This window comes from Rhynchophorus ferrugineus, unplaced genomic scaffold, assembly GCF_030347505.1.
Source record: "Rhynchophorus ferrugineus isolate W39M unplaced genomic scaffold, kcgeb_rfMv2 rfM4, whole genome shotgun sequence".
Taxonomy (NCBI): domain Eukaryota; kingdom Metazoa; phylum Arthropoda; class Insecta; order Coleoptera; family Curculionidae; genus Rhynchophorus; species Rhynchophorus ferrugineus.
The window spans coordinates 35,232,397-35,244,979 of NW_027472583.1; the positions used below are offsets into that span (position 1 = coordinate 35,232,397).

The following is a 12,583-nucleotide window of genomic DNA, read 5'->3' on the forward strand; positions in this document are numbered from 1 at the left end:
TTCCTCAAGCAGAATCAGCTAAATACCTCGGAATATATCTCGATGGTAGGTGAAACTGAAACATCCTGTTAGATAAAAAGTCAAGGTTCAAAGTCAAGCCACTGTACTGGTTAGTCGGAAGATATTCTCAACTTGACCTAAAATCAAAGATATTGGTTTATCAGTCAATCAAAAAACCCATTTGGACTTATGTAGTGCAAATATGGGGTTGCACTAAGACATCAAACCAATTAGTAATCCAACGCATCCAAAACAAAGTTGTACAATTAATTACAAATGCTTATCACTACGTGACCAATGAGGATGCACAATATCACACAAATCGATGGTAGGTTAAACTGAAAACATCATGTTAGACAAAAAGCAGAGCAAATTAGTCGGAAGGACCTATGGGTTGCAAATATGGGGTTGCGCTAAAACTTTAAACCAACGTACCCAAAAAAAGTTTTAAGGTTAATCAGCAATGCTTATCGCTATGTAACCAACAAAAAGCTGCACGATGACCTCGGAATCAAATGGATACACGAATTGATCCAATATATCACACTAAAACATTAAATAAAGTTGCTAAATCACAACAACGTGGAAGCAATACAGATACTGGACAACGCGCAGGAAATAAGTATATTGAACCGAACCAAACCACACAAACTTGTTTAGTGTATAAGTGTATTTTTAATTTTAGCTTAAGTAGATTAGTTTTATTTTAATTTTTGAAATACATACTGTTGTATTAATCCTTCATTCTCCTTGCTTCTGTATTAATGCAAGTACAACAGAACAATAGTAATAAATCAATTTGTAAATTAAGATTGTACCAAGCTTATATAATGCAAGATGTAATTAATAAAAATCGAAAATGATTTTATTGTTTTACATAATCTGCTTTGACTTTTACATAATTAGTCCAGCGTTTCTTTAACACTATTATTATTTCCTGAAAGTGAGAGCCTGAGAGGCACTGAATTATCTATCAACGGTCCTCTCAATTTCGTTGGGCGTCAACAGGCGGAACTTTGAGGTTGTCAGATCAGGAGAATAAATGGTCGACTAAATCGTACAATAAATTACGCAGCTTTCTTATCAATAACGCATCCTTGTGTACAAGCATGTTTTCCTTTCCTTAGAGGTTGATCCATCCAAAACAAGGAACTTCACGACTTCACGAATCTTAGCAAAAAATACGCAACGCGTTTATTGAAAAATCAAACAATTTGAGACAACAAGTTAAATAGAACTAATGTGGGGTCACCTAGCCAGAAAACATATTTTTTGTTGATTTAGCACTACAATCTTTGTGTCGGGACAATAACTTTTGACCTTGTCATTTACATTTCACCGTACACTTGACTAAAAAGTCAAATATGTTCTGTGAGATTAATCGTGATGTTTAAAAATCCAAAAAATTTCAGTTCATCATCGAGAAAAAGTAAAAACCTAACAGTATAATATTAAAATATTTTTGTTATTTTAACCGCAATAATATTGTTGTTAAGTTCTTGCACGTATTCTGATATTTTTCTCATCTTAAAGAGCCTTAGCTGAAAAAAAATTGGTACTCTATATTTTCCGTTATTTTTCTTAACCTTTTTCAATTTTTCGGCAAAATGGCGATACCGTGTCGAATTAAAGATATTGGTTTGGCAGCAATCCGTCGATCGATCCCATTTTGTACTTTTTCAGTATCTTCAAACCGTGTGCAAGCCAAACCATACTGTATTGATCTAAACAAGATATTGTTTAACTTAACTGACATCGGTAGATATCTTTAGTAACAATTTTACTTTGTTTTAACAGCTCGTAATACACTTTTAATAAAATAAATACATAATATCTTGTTGATCACCATATTCACATAAATAATTTTGTGGCCATGAGTATTGCTCTTCGGTGACGATATGGATAGCTCTCCTGGACTAACCCATGACTTTTTGTGCTTGAGATTATCTTAGTATATCCATTTTTCATCGCCAGTTACAATATGCCAGAGATAACTTTTTGTTTTGACTGGCAAGCAATGAGACCTTTATGTAGAAACGGTTCGAAATTACATATTCAGTAAGTTCGTGTGGAAATTATTTTCTTTTTTTATTCTTTCCTTTCGCATATAATTGTCTGAAAACAGTTGGTTTATTTTATTTTAATTTATTTATTTTGTATTGTTGTTACCGTGCATACTGCTAAGCCGTCTGAAATTTCCTTGAGAGTTTTATTTGGGTTTTCATCCAATAAGCCTTACCATTTGCATTCTTTGAACTTTTTGGTCCTCCTGACCTCCATTCTTTGTCATTGACATCAGTTCCCACTTTGAAATCAGAGAGACCAAATTCGACCACAGGGATATGATGGAGTAACATCGCAATAAGTTTTAATGTGTTTAATGGGCTTCGGCAGTAGCAGAATGTAAAAATTGAAATTTGAAGCGTTCTGTGATATACTGAATAACTCAATAATAGTGGAAAGGAAGGAACTAACACTGCTATTTTGTAAAGGAATGTCAAAATTATTTAGGAATTTAATAGTTCGTTTAGCAGTTGTTTACAGTAAATATAAGTACCTAATATTTAAGAACTTACTCGGTAGCGCAGTGATTAAGCGACAGGATGCTGTGAAAATCGCGGATTTGAATCTAATGGGGCATGAATGAACTTTGCGCTTGTTATTGTAATTGTAAACCTTAAAAAAACTCTCAGCAACGTTGTAAAATCCGATAAGAAATAACCATTCCAGTCTCGCCAGTAACGAGGCCGGGTAAGACCGGAAATCCATTGGAATGGCCTGCAAGTTGCCGAAGATCGTGGCTTGGAGCCCACATGAAGAATTAGGTCTGGTCTAGATAAACCTTCGTTAGTAAAAAGGAGACGTTAAAATATGTTAAATAATTAAAAAACGAATTTATTATATACAAATTAAAAAAATGTACATACTGTATAAAAGGAAACGTTATCTTCGCATAGGAATGCATTCAATACTTCACGATGTTCTTTGAAGGAAATTTAATATTATAATGACCAAGGAAGCTCTTCCGTCTTGAGAGGCTTCAAAGCTGCCCCAACAAAGGAAACGCCCTCAGCTTTGATTTTTCCAATTTATTTTAAAATAACAAGTCCTTATTTTATTCTCACGATATGGAATAATTAAATTATAATCTATTAAATATCTTGACTAATTCTGAACTAATTCTTATTCGGCTGTTTGATCAATTTAATGAATGGGGTAACGGGTTAAAATCTAGAGAGCGCCAGAGAGCTATTAATCGAAGGGTCCATAATTGTTCGTCAATTGTTTTATGGTTTTTGTTCAATGAAGCATTCGAGTAGTTTCATTTTCTATTAGTACGTAAGATTTGGGAACACAGCTGTTATGTAAATGAGTTATTTAATGGTATTCAATAGTGCAGATGCTCAACAAAATTTTCGAATGCTGTAGTATATGAAAGTACTCTTATATTCATTAAATCATAAAAATAATAATGTATACAATATAATATTTATATAAGTGAAGAGATGATAAATTTATATTTTGCTATGAACCGTTAAGATTATTTTACCAACAATCGGTTAATACTAAAGGAAAATTTTACACACTTTTAGGATGTTATGTCAATTTTTCTTGCAAAATTATTTGAAGTAGTTCTTTAACTAAATATTCTTTATACATTTACGTTGTGATTTAAATTGGCCGGTTGAAACATACCGCGATGAAAATATATTGCATTTCACATGTTAATACTCTTTTAGGAGATTTTGCTGTATTTTAGAGTCTCTTTTCTACGAAGTAGGCTTTATTTGCACTAGACCTGATGCTTAACATGGACTCACTGGATGAACCACGGTCCTCGGCATTAAGCCTATCGATTGGTGAGTGACCAACTTAGAAGCCATCCCAGAAGACATCCGGATTTACACAGCTTAGTTATTGTCTGTGTGGAATTGTTTGGAAACCATTACAATTATAAACAATAACAATCTATGGAACAACACTATGGTCACTAAGCCGATAACAAATTTATTATTATTCTTTTACAAATGAAAAGACGTATTTTCAAAAATATTTTATAATTTTTATTTCATACGAATTTCATATGAAATATTATATTTATCGTCTCTTTCAATTGTAAATACTCTATTACCTATTATTAAATTTAAAAGTTACTATATGAAGATTACTATTAAATTAGAAGAACTTTTCGTAGCTTTAAATCAGTAAAAATCTGTAATTAAGCGGAAACATTTCTATATAGAAAAATATAATTGATGATTTTACAAAATATAATATATATGGAAAGATGAGTGTAACTATATTGCAATTATAAAAAATGGCCAGAATATAGAAAATATACACGAAGTAACATATGTTTTATGTTATATAACATTCGACTACATTTTACCTCAGAAATAATTACCATACATTGTTTTCTCTGAGTATTGCTTGTTTTGGCTCTAGAGAACAAAAATAGAGACTGGATTGCTTCGAATATTTGAAATGGAACTAGAAAACATTGTTCTTAGAAAATTGGTAAAATGGTACACAGTAATGGATCAAACTTTAAATTAAATACCATATGTAATATGATTTTTGTCCCTCTAGAAAAATACAACCAGTGTGGTATAAAAGTTCAACATTGGGTCAAACTAATTAACTAACGCGATTTGCTGATTATACAATGTTTTTATGATTTAGTCAACAATATATACGTGAATTTAACGATGTATACGTGAAATGTACCATGTATCATCTCTTGGTGATTTTATTCTTTTTTTGTCTTCTGCATTTTGGTACAGCACCTTATTAGCAAAAATATTGTATATAGGCAGATCTTTTTCTAAAATAACATACTTTCGCCTAGATTAAGTCCAAATAGAAATCAATGAAATCAATTGGAACGTATCTTAAGACAAAATAGATGTCACACGTTTCCAATTAAGGACCGTTTCTTTATCCTATCTTTGCGTACTTGAAATGAAATGTTGCTTGACGATATCAGATAAGATTTATAGAAATAAATTAAACTATAGTGACTAAACGTAAAGATATTAAATTATTTTTGAAATTTTAGTTTTCAATTTTTTGTTTTAGTTTTTCGTTCTTATTTAGATTTTTTGAAATATATATATATATATATAAATCACAACGAAGTAATTTCCTTTTATAATTATAATTTAAATAAACTTAGAGTTTAATATGTGATACGTTTGGCAAAATATTATTTCTTGATTGAATGGATTAAAATACGATAAATTATTATTGTTACTCTCTCGGAAATTTGCAACACAACGATATATTAATATTATAAAGATTTAATAGCAATAAAATCATTAAGATATAACAACACTGCTGCACTGAATCAACAGTTGTAGAAAAAATCATTGGAAAATGCTTGGCATTCAGTTTACACAAATTTGGTGATCGGAGAACGTACCGTTCATATGACAAAATTATAAAAGTTAAAAATAATATATAAATAAAAATAATATAATTTTAAAACTATTCTCTTTGATTTGTTGCTATAGTTTTTATGGAAATTATACAAATGAGATATCGAAGAAAAGAACTGAAGAGAGCGGGACATTTTTGCAGGGAAAAGAAAGAGAAATACACATTTATTTCTACATTTGAATGGTTGACATCTGCAACATTTTTGTTGAAAATTTTCCTTCTGAATGGCTCAAGGCTGTAAGGTTGCCAAAGATGAATTGAATATACTGAATGTCTCCTAGTCGTGAAATATTGGAATTTTAAAACATCCAAGCTTTGAGAACATTCCTAGCCAGTGAATTTCTGATATAAGCATCGACTTTCGAAGTGTAAAGCCTCCAAAGGGAGACTGAAGTTACTGTGGTGAACGAAAGTAGACTACTGGAATCTGGTCAAAAACTTGTAAATCATGACGAATAGCCATAAAATGTGGTTGGGGTAACCACAGTTACTTAGTCGTGGACTATTTGAAGCTACGAACATAGAAACACGGGAAACTATTCAATATGACTATACCATTGAAATCTGGGCAAAAACTGTGCAATTCAGAAGCTTATCAGACGCAAACTGCGGACGAATTTATAATCAATAATCACAAATAATTTTACTACAAATTTGAACTGTTCAGGTAGGAAATGGTCTGTTTAAGACTATCTGTGAAATGTGATGTTGTTCCAATATGTAGCCACTTTTTTTCTGGCCAAATAAAATAATTTTAAAGTAACTGAGAAGTTTTTTACAAAGAATAAATGATTTCCGATGGCGAAGCCTCCTTTTGGATAGTTGATTGCGTAGAAGAACAGTCAGCATAAGAATAAAATTATTAAGATTATAGCAAGTAAAAAACATTCAAGCTTTGAAAAACACCCCTAGTATATGGAAGGTGTAAGGCCACCAGAGGCGGACTGAAATTTCTGTAAATTTGGAGAAAATTTTAGGGTGAATGGCCACCAAATTCGGATTGCAGTAGCTCAGTTTCTTTGCCGTAGACTATTGGAAACTGGAGTAACCAAAGTTGGTGAAACATTTCATAGATACCTTGGAAATTTTGGTAGAAACAGTGCCATTTCGAAAATCTTCAAAGGCAAACTGGCGGATGAAGATACAAGCGATACTCAAACATAATTTTACAATAACTATAAGCTATCCAGAGGGAATAACGACCATGTACATCCGTGTGGCCGTTTCTTTAAGAGAAAGGTGTTATCTAATACGGCCCAGACTATCCGGCCTGAATGGTGAACGAGTGAGATGGGTTGGTCTGTTTTTATCCTCAGTATCGTTTTGTATCGCCGTTGAACAAGTCGCCTCATCTTTCCGTTAAATTAAATAATATTTTCCAGTAAATTAATAGTTTTTGTTTTTTTTTATATATATTATATAGTTATAATATATGAAGGTTTAGACCCTTTCACATAATATAACTTATATTATTAATATCCATGCACCCAACTGTTTTTATTAAGAAATAAAAATTCCAGGAACTTTGTTTAATTAACTGCCTTTCTTGCTTTTTTTTTCAGTGATTCTTTATAAAAATTGTTTGGACGTAGGTATTAAAAGATTTATAGTGAAGCTTTTGCGGTCATAATAAATATAATTCTCTGTCAACTCAAATATATATTTTTCGGAGAGCTATATTATTTATTAAGATATTCATTTTTCATAGAAGCAGTTTTTGAGGACGCAATCTAAATCAATTTCAAAATCAATCGTTTTTGTGAAAAATCGTCATTTCTACCGCACCGCTCTCAAGCAAATAAAGCAAGCGGTCCGTGCTAAGCGCCGAATGCTGTTGACCCATAAACAAAGCCAAAAAATACGTCGGCTGCGCGACTGGTCTTTGACCTAATAACATAATAACGGGGTTTATATATAGTTTTATCTGTTTTTATTATTTGTTTGGTGTTTTCAGCGATCGGTTTCGATGGAGTGTCGTCTCGGTTGACAAACAGAGAGATTGTTATCGGGCTCGTGACATCGTAACACGCAAAACATCCGTTTATTGCGTTTTATTTCTCCCTAACTTGTCTTAAAAATACGTTTCCAGGAAGTTGAAGGTGACTGAAGTCATTATGGTCGGCGAATCAAACAAGAACCATCTTGCTGCGTTATCTTATAGTGTAGTGTTGAAATTAACCCGTTGTGTGTGTCCTTTACAATAATTGATTAAAAAGATATTGCAGAAAATGATTAAAACTATTGCTCAACCTCTTTCCCATTTTTGGACATGAGACGAATTCCGTGTTTGATGAACTCTTTGTCCTTAGATCAAATTCATTAAATGACCATATACAGTGGAAAAATGAAATAATATGAAGATGCAACAAATAAATTTTGTTGTTAGTGATGCTGTTTCTGTGTAAATAATGCGACACGCAGGTATTGCTTCGCTGACATGCCAAGTCTTGCAGATTAAATTTCAGTGTATTATCCGCCTTGTTATACGACGGTTAAAACGAGCGATCAGTAACAGCGGTGGTGGTCTCAGAATAATGTTTACCGTAACTAGCGTTGGGAACAACCGACTGAAAATAGTCGAAACAGTCGATAGTCAAAAAACTAGCGACTGAAAATAGTAATTAATATTTTCAGTCAAATGCACGGTTCGACTGTTTTCTTCAATTCGTGATGTCAGGCGAAGATGTAGCAACCATTTTCTGTATAAATTTTGAGGGAGGAAAGGACGGAGATAATTGCTTGGGGCAGTTAATTTTATATGTGCTAATATTTTTCCGCAGTAATATAAGCGAGACGTAGATGTACATATTCTTTCACGTACTAACTTTAAAATATAAAAGGAGAAAATTAATTACTGAATACTATTAACTTGCAATTAATAATTTCGTTTTAAACGAAGTAGAATTACTTTTATATTTGAATGTTCTGTGGATCTGTAAAAAGGAATGGAATTTTTCTATCTAAGTAATTTCTTTCTAAATGGAATAACACTCTATAAATGTTTTATCGTATTTCAATATGTTTATTGCTATTTTTAAATAATGTATTATAATAAATATAGACAACACAATAAAACTTAAACAAAACCTAAACACTCAAGAAGTACAATAACCATAAATGCCAAATGATATTTAAATATATACCTAATCATAGAAAAAAAAAAATTCATGACATAAAATAAAATAATAAATAATAAATAACGAATAATGACATAATTAAAAATGTACCTAAAAGCAAATGCTTTATTTATTATTGAACGGAAATATATTTTACACGAGAGAGTAATATATAATGTATTGTTGTATCTGAAACAGTTGTATATATATATATATATTTATAGTAAATAAATTAGGTACATTTTTGTCAAGGTTAAGGCTGGGACGACAGAGCCAGAACAAAATCAATCAAAGGAAACTAGTAGAACCAAAAATAGTACCTAAAAGTCAGACCGAAAATAAAAATGTAGTCAATTACTACAAACAGTTGATAGTCGATTTCAGTCTATAGTTCCCAACACTAAACGTAACATAAAAACTATATATTGCGACAATAGTTACAGCAGAACACAATAGCATTACAGCATTACACAACTTCACTTGAGTAATATTGTAATATTGAGTAGTATTGTTATGGAAGGGCTACGATTACGCAATTCTTTATAAAGGAAGTCAGCGCAAAGGTGCGAAAGAAGTTTTACAACGATCGTAAAAACTAAAAATTTGATATTTGGAGTAATATACTAAAGTCCTGTCAATCAATATTTACATAGTTTTTTGCCAGACTACCCATTTCCTACAGTCAATTATGGAAAGGCTCCATTATGATTTAGGCGACAATATCGTGGTATTCGACTGGTCCTTTCATTAATACCACTGGCCGGATCTGAATGAACATCTCGACATCATCAATTATGAAGTTGTTTAGTATGATTAGCATATTGAAGCCAGTATAGTCGAATACCGGCATATTTCAAGATGATAATGTCTGTTACACAAAGCCAAAAAGATTCAATCTTAGTTAGAACGCAACATAATTCAACCATAATGGGGTGTTTTAGAACAAAAAGTGAGGATTACAGTTACACTTCCTTTTGATCGACGTCTTATTTGGAAAAACATATAGTAGTGACAAAATGCAAACAGCTTGGGCTTAAACTAATCCAAATGTATTGGTTGATCTGGCGTAAATCTAAATTATCATTAGATAACAAAGTTTTGCTGTATAAGTCAATACTTAGGCCTATCTGGACCTATTGTATTGAACTGTGGGGTACTGCTAGCAAATCTAACATAGATATCCTCCAGAGGTTCCAGAATAAAGTGTTGTGAGTTATCGTCGATGTCCCATATTACGTGTCCAACAAACTGATTCAACGCGATATCCACATAGAACCCATAATGAGTGTGATTCGAAGTGCTAGTGCGAAGTACTCTGAAAGACTATTAGTGCATCCTAACGCACTCTCCAAACAGTTAAATGTGCGCGATGGCAGTGCAGTGCGTAGGCTCAAACGCAAACTACCATACAAACTGGTTAATAGACACATAGAGTGAAATTTAATAATTTCTAGAATAAGTTAGAATAGTCTTTAGAATAAGTTAGGATAGACTTTAAAATAAGTTGACTTACTGAAGTGATCTTCTACATGTTAGGATGGTTATATTATATAACGGAAATCAAACAAAAATACTTATTGCCCACGGGCAGATTGTTGACGTTCCAAGAGATTAATTAAAAAAGTTTTAGTTTTAGACCAGGAATAGGACAACATTCCGGTGAAAACAATTTAGACACTATGAGTATATTCTACAAAAAAATGCTGTTTTAAAAGCAAATGACCTTTTAACACCTTATTAATAACTACATATTATCAAGAGATCACCTTATTCTGTCCATCTCCTGTATTTGCAATAATATTATTTACATTATGTATATTTGCAACGTTGAAAGAGTTTAAAATGGCATTTTCAATCATTTTCTGTGGTAACCATATTTCTTCCTTTCCGTTGCATGTAAAGACCTACAAACAGCTGATTAATCAATAGCTAAGGTCTCTGAAAGCTCTTTTAAGGCTTGCACTGAGTTTTCGTGCAATAAGACTTGCAATTCATTATTTTCGAACTCTTGGTGGTATTCCAGGTTCTCTTTGTTTAGGAAATTAAAACCAAAACAGATAATTGGAATATGATAGGGCAAAATCACCATAAGTTTCCAAAATTATTTGATGGTATTCATATTTTGAGAGTTCCATGATTAGCATCTGTATATACTGAATAACTGTAGTAAATAGTACTAAATAGAAAAGTATTATTAGACATACAGAAATTTCAAAATTATATGTAGATGTAAGTACATGTTTCATTTATTACCTCATAGTGACTACTGGGTGCTACAATAAATTATTATTACACATTTATTTATTACACATACGTTGACATTTTTGTACGTACTAAAGATATATATGACATTTTAATAACACCGTACATATTAACATAATATATCAGGTCTAAGATTCAGCTAAACGTATGTACGTAAATAAAAATATTTTAATGATCTGAAATCATTTCTGCCTTCAGTTATTGAGCCATAAAATGGAAATATTGATTAATCAACTCAAGCAGCATATAAATTTTACTACTAGGTTATTTATATGTCGATAACATTAAAGAAAATGTTCAATAACTTTTCAATCTAGAATATGAGAACATATACTTTGGATTAGCATATTCGTATATTTAACTAATAAACATTACAAGGGTCACTTACAAGGTGTCCCAATAGTAAGTTCATAGTTATTAAGTTTGCGAAAGGAATCCTTGGTGCGCAGATCTTATGTCGGTGGGTGGCTAGGCACCTGGTAATTTCCATATTTTGTACAAGCTGAACTATTGCAAAATTCAATTAGTGCAAAAACCTCCAGCGCGAAAGTATTCGAAATACAAGTATCAGAAATTCCTTAATTCAATTAAACCGATGGTATGGGCGGCACCAAGAATTATAGGACCTTACTTTTATAAAGCTGAAGTTATACAAGATTTTTGTATTTGAGCGAGATTATGTTCAATCATTTATTTTCCCCACTTTTCTCTTACAAATCAAAATTGGTTCTTCGAAGCAATTTAATTAACTAGAATGGAACAAATTATTAAGAAAAGAAGTTAAGCTTGGAGTACATGAGGTTTACAGAAGTAAGCTTGCAGTTTAGCATATCTATGCACCTAAAGGCAGACTAAAAATTTGAGAAGATCGAAGCTATAACATATACCCCTAGTATGTGAATTCCTAGAGTTTGGATAGACGCATTGCAGTTCAAGATGTACGCCCACCAAAGGTGGATAGAAGTTGTTGAAAGTGTCCCTAGAATGAATTATTGAAATTTTGGACCTTTTAATTTGGTCCTTAAGTCCTTAAGTTGAAATACCTCATATCAAAATATTGGCAGAAATTTATAGCTAGAGCCACCAAAAGCTGAAGTAGCTAATTTGCAGAACTGTGGACCATTGAGAATACATAGGACAAACCTCAAAATTCTGTCCATTTTTTTTCTCAGGAAGGAAGTGTTATATTATACGCTTGGTACACCGTTGATAATTCCGTGATACCCGTAGGGGATGTTCCTTACAAGTATTTATTTTCAAGTGGCAGCAAGTGTTTATAATTTCTGTTTTCATTTAAAATCGTTAAATTAAAATGAAAGCGTGTTTTCATCCCTATATAAATCAAAACACGTCAACTTCAGGATTTTTGGTAATTTCTATGGAATATGGAATTGGAATCATTATTATCGGCACTAAGTTTAATGACTGAACATTTAGAGACCATACCAAAAAACATCCTGATTATTGGAGTGATTTAGATGATTAATTTGTGTTTTTGCCATGGGCTAAGCGGGACTCCAACTCGCGACGTCATTGGACATTAATCGCTAACAATAATTTATTATTTTGTTAATCGGTAAATGTTTGCAGACAACGACAGTATCTCTTGATATATCTGATTCATTTTTCTTTTGTAGTTGTTTTATAGACATTACATGTTTATCAAATATTATATAGTTTTCCAGAATAATTAATTATGATTTCGATCTTCATTCATTCCATAGATGACCACTGTATTTTCTGGTTTAGTAGTTCTTCAGTTATCA

At 31.9% G+C, this 12,583-nt stretch overlaps 1 protein-coding gene across 2 annotated transcripts in view; it reads right to left on the reverse strand.

Moving 5' to 3' along the window:
• The window catches only part of LOC143195159 (aminopeptidase N), a 62,195-nt gene that overhangs the window by 19,385 nt on the left and 30,227 nt on the right, over positions 1-12,583 (reverse strand). Inside the window, exon 1 of one of the 2 annotated variants that reach the window (XM_076402097.1) lies at positions 436-541. The exons of the other annotated variant lie outside the window; for it this stretch is intronic. The gene's annotated coding sequence lies outside the window, so the exon portion shown is untranslated. Of the gene's footprint in view, positions 1-435; positions 542-12,583 lie in introns of those variants that run through there. 2 annotated transcript variants of the gene reach the window in all.